The 6,228-nt window shown below is 37.8% G+C and overlaps 1 pseudogene; it reads right to left on the reverse strand.

The window, feature by feature from the left end:
* The window catches only part of LOC123241883, a 44,129-nt pseudogene extending 38,605 nt beyond the window's left edge, over positions 1–5,524 (reverse strand).
* Between the last annotated feature and the right edge of the window lie 704 nt (positions 5,525–6,228).

Genomic DNA, 6,228 nt, shown 5'->3' on the forward strand with positions numbered 1-6,228 from the left:
TAGGACAAAACCTAAAGCAGAATCAAACCAAAAATGAAAGAACCAACTAGGATTTATTGAGTTCCCACTTACACCTGCAGGAGACACCGGGAAGGAATGGAACAAATTTAGGAAGGTGAACAGGGTATGAGGTACCTCGGGATTGGACAAAGCCTGGTGCTAGAGGCTTGCAGGGTAGGGATAGGTGATATGCTGGTGTAGTAGATAGATCACTGGGTTTGGAATCAGGAAGACTCAGCTTCCTTAGTTCAGATCTAGCCTCAGACATTTGCTACCTGGGTGACCTTGGGCACAGTTTGCCTCAGTTCCTCACCTGGAAAATGAGCAGGAGAAGGAAATGTCAAACCACTCCAGAAACTTTGCCAAGAAAACTCCAAATGAGGTCACAAAGAACTGGACAAGACTGAAAACAATTGAACAACAATAAAAATCCCTTGATTGGCCAGTCTTGCTGGACTAGTAACAGAAAAGGTTCTTCTTCAGGTTAGCAATCTCTTAGCTCTCTAATTAACATATCCCTAATGGATAAGATTGTTGGTGTTTCAGCAGGAAGAAAGGTTGGAGACCAGGGGAACAGGTGCAGGGAAAGGGCTCTGCAATACAAATTGAGTCAGGGAAGGATAGAAGAACTGCAGAAAAAGTGGAGTTGCTTTTAGCTTCCTGAGTTACCTGCATTATCAATTCCTCCCACCTTTAAGTCATCTGTAAATCTGATGAGCATGCCATCTTTGACTTTATTTAAATTATTAACTAAACTGTTAAAAAGCACAGATTCCTGGGGTATTACATTGGAGAACTCTTCCTATGTTGATACTGAATCATCACTGACAATTATTTTTTTTAGTCTAGTCATCCAACCCATTATGAAAGAATTTGAAAATATTATCATTTAGTCTAAATATCCCTATCTTCTCTAAGAAATAGGATGAGATACTTTATTAGAAGCTTTGCTACAATCTAGGTTAAACCATATCCACAGTATCCTCCATTCACTAGATTAGTAATACTGTCAAAAAAAGAAACAAGAGCCCTGGCATAGGGTAACATTATAGATTTGAAGCTGGGAGTGATTTCACAGACCTATTCCAAACATTTTATCTTTACTGACAAAGAAAATGAATCCCATAGGTTAAGCAGTTGGGCAAGGGTCACACAGCTGACAAATGGGAGAAGTTGGAATTTAGAGGCTTCCTGACTCCAGATTGAGCACTAGGTCACACTATATCTTAGTTCTTGATAAACTATGCTACTTTCCCTTTCTAAAAGTTCATTGATCTAGAATTTCCCCAGGAATTGATGTCAATCTCATTGTTTTTTTGCTTGAAAATTATATTCTCCCTTCTATTTGGAAAACTGTTTCACTTACCCTTCTCTCATCATGTTCTACCTCTTCAATTTTCCTTGGTTTTTCAACTATCACTTACAATGGTTTAGCAATCATACACACAAGTTCCTTTAAGTACTTATGGATATAATTTGCCTGGGATCAGAGCTTTGAATCATCAAGGACAATTAAGTAATACCTTATTATCTCCTTATTTATCTTGAATTCCCAGTTAAGTCATCTTTGTTTGGTCATTTCCAGTGCAAAGAAAACAGGAACAAAACTAGACTTGAACAGCTCAGTTTCTCTCTAGTGTCAGGTTTATCATCTCATCTATTCCATTAAAAGGTCCTATGCTATCTTTGATTACCTTTGTTCTCCTAATAAAGCTTAGACAGCCCAATTCTTTATGTCTTTTAGCTTCCCTCACTATACTCAGCTCATTCCAAGATGTAGGACTTCTGACCCATTTTTTTATGACTTTTTTTTTTTTTTTGACAAAACTGTTCCTTGTTCACTCCTATCATCTTCTGTTATCTGGCTGATTCCTTTTTATACCTTTCTTTTCAAAATCTATTATCTGGCTGATTCCTTTTTATACCTTTCTTTTCAAAATCTATGTCTGAAAGTAAATTTCCTGTGCATCCACATTGGTCTTTCTAAGACAAATTTTCCCCTTGAATTATTTCCTATGCATCTTCAGAGTTTCATTTTTGAGCATTTCCCATTCCTTTTGTAGCATTTTAGTCCCTGGAATCATACTTACCTTTTTTTTGAACCTCTAGAAATCTGCTTTCTCTAAATCTAGAATGCATATCAGATTAGACCCATATTTCCTAGGTATTCACTTTTCAAAAGGATTCCACACCAGCAACCAATTCATTTCTGGTAGTAAGAATCAGATCCAGAATAGAATTTCTCATTGTTAGCTTATTCGCTTTTTGAAGGATGAAATCATCACCAAGCCAAGTCAAAAAGTCAGAGGTGACCTTCTTTTGGCAGAAAGTCCAACAGATGTCTGGATAATTGAAGTACTCCATCATTTCCATATCATGGCTCTGGGCTAGGTTTGTAATCTGTTTCCTAAATTGTTCATTTATTTTCTCTTTCTGTGTTGATAGAGTAGTAATATATTATGAGGAAATCACTTATGTTTCTCAATCATTGACTTTTACCTTAATATTCTCCATCATTTAAATTCTCTTCTAAAAAAACCCTTCTCGTTCCTAGATTCCTCCCATAAGTACACATTCTTAATATTCAATGTTCCTTTCTACTGTTACCTAATCTTTTGCAATTTTTTTAATGAACAAAAACTCATTTTCTCTCCCTTACACATCCAGCTATTGGAGAAAAAGAAGAAAAAACATTTTACAATAAATATGTACGATCAAGAAAACAAATTCCCACCTTGATTCATTCCCAAAAGTACTGTATATGACTTAATCTGCACCATGATTTACTTATCCTTTTTCTTTTAACTAGAGTATACCCATCTAGAGCCATGATCCCATTATTGATTTTATTTCATGGAACCTCAATGATTCTTAGAAGGGTAAATTTACCTCTTTGTAATAGGAATACTAGAGTATTTTGTTTATTGCTTAAACTTTGGGTATTTGTCTATATGTATTTGAAGTTATGAGTCAAATTTCTGGATCCTCTCTTGAATCTATTGTGTTGGACAAAATTCTGGGTATCTCAAATGTTATCATATTCTTTCTAGTTAGTTTGCAATTGCTGAGTTTCAGAGAAGAAAATTTCAGCTTCAATGTCATTAGAAAAAAACCCAGCTTTCTAACAGTTAGCGCTAACTAAAAGTAGAATGGCTTTCCTTGGGAAGTATTGGGTTGTTCCTCTAGAGCTAAGGGCAAATGACTACTTGTTAGTAATGCTGTAAAGGGGAGTCTTATTCATATATGAATTGGACCATAAATATGATCTCTGAGATCCTAAAATTCTAATAACCATGTAGTACAATAATTATTGTAATAATATCAGTTCACATTTTAAAAGTGGCTATTAAGTTACTTTAGGGCATGAACTGCTTAGAGTTTTTAGCCTTGTGTGGGAAGAATAATATCCTAACCTCTCCCCACACCCATCCCTCCATACAATTTAGACTAGTTTTTCCTTAAAAGGTATCAAGACATGCCTTAGGTCTTGGTCAGTTTCATATTTTTTACTCTTAGTCTGTGGGCCACTTACTTATCACCTGAATACAAAGTGGCAACAAGAAGCTGGAGGAGCTCTCAGTTACTTGACTGGTAGATCTAAATAGGAGCATCATTCAGCTGAATGGCTCAAAGGGTCCTGACTGCCATTTCTTTTTGAACATCCTTCTGCTCTGGCTAAGTAATCACCTTTTATTTATCTACAGGCATCTCATTTTGTTCCACTGTCGAACCTAAACTGCTAGAGGACTGACCTGAGTCAGAACACTGAAATTGTCTCTTAATTGATCTTTTGCCTTCCACACTAAAACTGCCCTCAATCCACCCTCTAAATGGCTGCTAGCACAATCTTCCTAAAGTAGAAATTTGACTATGTCACTGTCTTCAAGCTCAAGAAACTTCAAGGATTCCATATTGTTTCAAAGACAAAAAAGACACCTTAGGTGGGCACTAAAAGCTCTTTCCAATCTATCTCTAACCTCTCTCTCTTGAGGTAATCCTACCTATTATTCCCTTAATTTATCACTCTATTGCCCATTTTTTTTTTTTTTTTGCTTTCACTCACATTATCCTCAATACTTGGAACATATTCTCACTTCACCTCTCCTGAGCTTTCTTCAAGGTTCTACTAAATTTGCTACTTTAAGCATTTCCAGATTTCCTCCTTCCATCCTCCCATCTAATGGTCCTTGCTTTCTTCCTCTTCAAATCATCTCTGTTTACTTACTTCTACACTTGTATCTCTTCTCTCCTCATTTTCAGTAGAATGTGATCTATTCACTTGAAATGTCTTTATCCCCAGCCTTGCACATAGCACATGCTCAATAAATGCTTATTTAATTGATTTAAGGGATACGGATCTTTTAAAGAGTGTATAGTACATGTCATACATGAAGCAATAATAAAATATTCAGTAAGAAAGAAAAACCATCAGACTCATCATGAAAAATAGGTCTAGTTCTGCAACATTGCAAGTCAGTGAAAAGAACATTGGGTTTAAAGTTGGTAAAAAAACAAAACAAAACCTTGGTTTCAAATTCTTCTCCTTCATCTGTATGATTATGAATAAGCTGATCTTATTGGATCTCAGTTTCCTTATCTGTAAAATGAGGGGATTGAACCACATAATTTCATATCTTTCAGAATCTACAAATATTGTGAAAAGCATGGCATCTTTAAGGTTGCCATCTTTTAACTAGTAGAGTTTCTTTCCATTAAGGTTTTCTACTCACAGAAAAGAAGTACTGTATTTTAGGCTACTGAAAATTTGTGGCTTTTCTGTCTTGTTCTCAAAGTTTTCAATTTTTGGAGTAGAAACTGTCACAAAAGTAATGTGAATACATACATGTATTCATATATATGTGGGTATGTGAATATTTCTATATTAATTTGTATAGGTTTAAAAATTTTGTAATATCCTGGCTATGCCTCTGTCTGCTGGTGCCTTCTTCAGTCTGTCTTTTTAACTATGTCCTTTCTTATCTTAGTCAACTCTCCTCTCAAATACTGTACCGAGATTCTGGACCTGGTTATGTCACCAGATGGGTGTGTGGCCTTGAACAAGTCACTGTGCTTTTTGGAGCTTTAGTTCCTCCTTGGTAAGAAGGAGAACTAGGTGATCTCTAGGCTCCTCCAAATTAGGAGCCCTATGATCCTCTGTTTGAAGATATAATAGTGAAACTGGTATATTTCCAGGTACTAAAATAATTTGGGGGCAAAATATCCTTTAAAAAAGAATAGGCAAGAAAAATGTTACTTTTGCTTAAACTGTCAAGTATTGTAAAGTTGTTCTTTACAGACATTTAACAACTCTTAGAATAAGAGGAAAATTGCCAGTTGGTGCATTTAGAATACACTCCTGGTGTAACACTATTACAAAATTATTGTAGGCTAGAGGAAGTACTCTCTTGCAGATAAGCCCTCTTGCACATGCAAATTGTTCAGCATCCTGAAGAATAATATGTTTCTGGAGCAGCTTGTCCAGGAAGTACCCTGTTAGCAGCTTTTGTGTACAATTATCTTCCATGCTCTGTTTAAGCTGGTTTATGTCAAATATGATTTCGAATCATCCTCAACCAGCTGAAACAACGGTGAGCAGTGGCTAAATTCAAGGACTGAAAAGAGGCTGATTTGGGTGTAACGTGTGTGTCCGGTTTGGGAGGGGACCAAAAAAAAAAAAATGAAGAAAGAAGATGGCATCTAAGGATTACACTGTATCTGTTCTCAAATCGTGACCCTCACCTGGTTTTAAAACCCAGAGAAGTGTACGTTGGGCATCCCACTGGATGAGAGGCTGAGAAAGGGAGGGAGGAGAAAGAGGCAATACTTATTTTGCAAGCTGATCCTCAGCTCAGTCCCTTCCACTCTTCCAGGGATCCAGGTCTTGTTCCTACAGAGTTTTCTCAATGTCCTGGACAGATGCAAAGCAGCAGCCGCCGCGCTGGGCTAGCTGCCCCGCGGGGAAGCCTGTTCTGAGCGATCCCTTCTTGCCTTCATACCTCCTGTCCCAACAGCTCAGAGCAGCTTCCCGAGCGCTAGTGACGGTGGAGCGGGCCGCTTTCGGTTCCATGCCATATATGGAATGACAGCAGGGTCACGTGTGACTTTGGGAGGCTTCCGCGGCTCGGGAGCCCTGGAGGAAGGAGCGAGAGGGAGGGGAGCCAGCGAGCCTGGCAGCCCGCTCCAGGAGAAGGAGGAGGAGGAGGAGGAGGAGGAGGAGGAGGAGGAGGA

Source organism: Gracilinanus agilis, chromosome 3, assembly GCF_016433145.1.
Source record: "Gracilinanus agilis isolate LMUSP501 chromosome 3, AgileGrace, whole genome shotgun sequence".
Lineage (NCBI taxonomy): Eukaryota > Metazoa > Chordata > Mammalia > Didelphimorphia > Didelphidae > Gracilinanus > Gracilinanus agilis.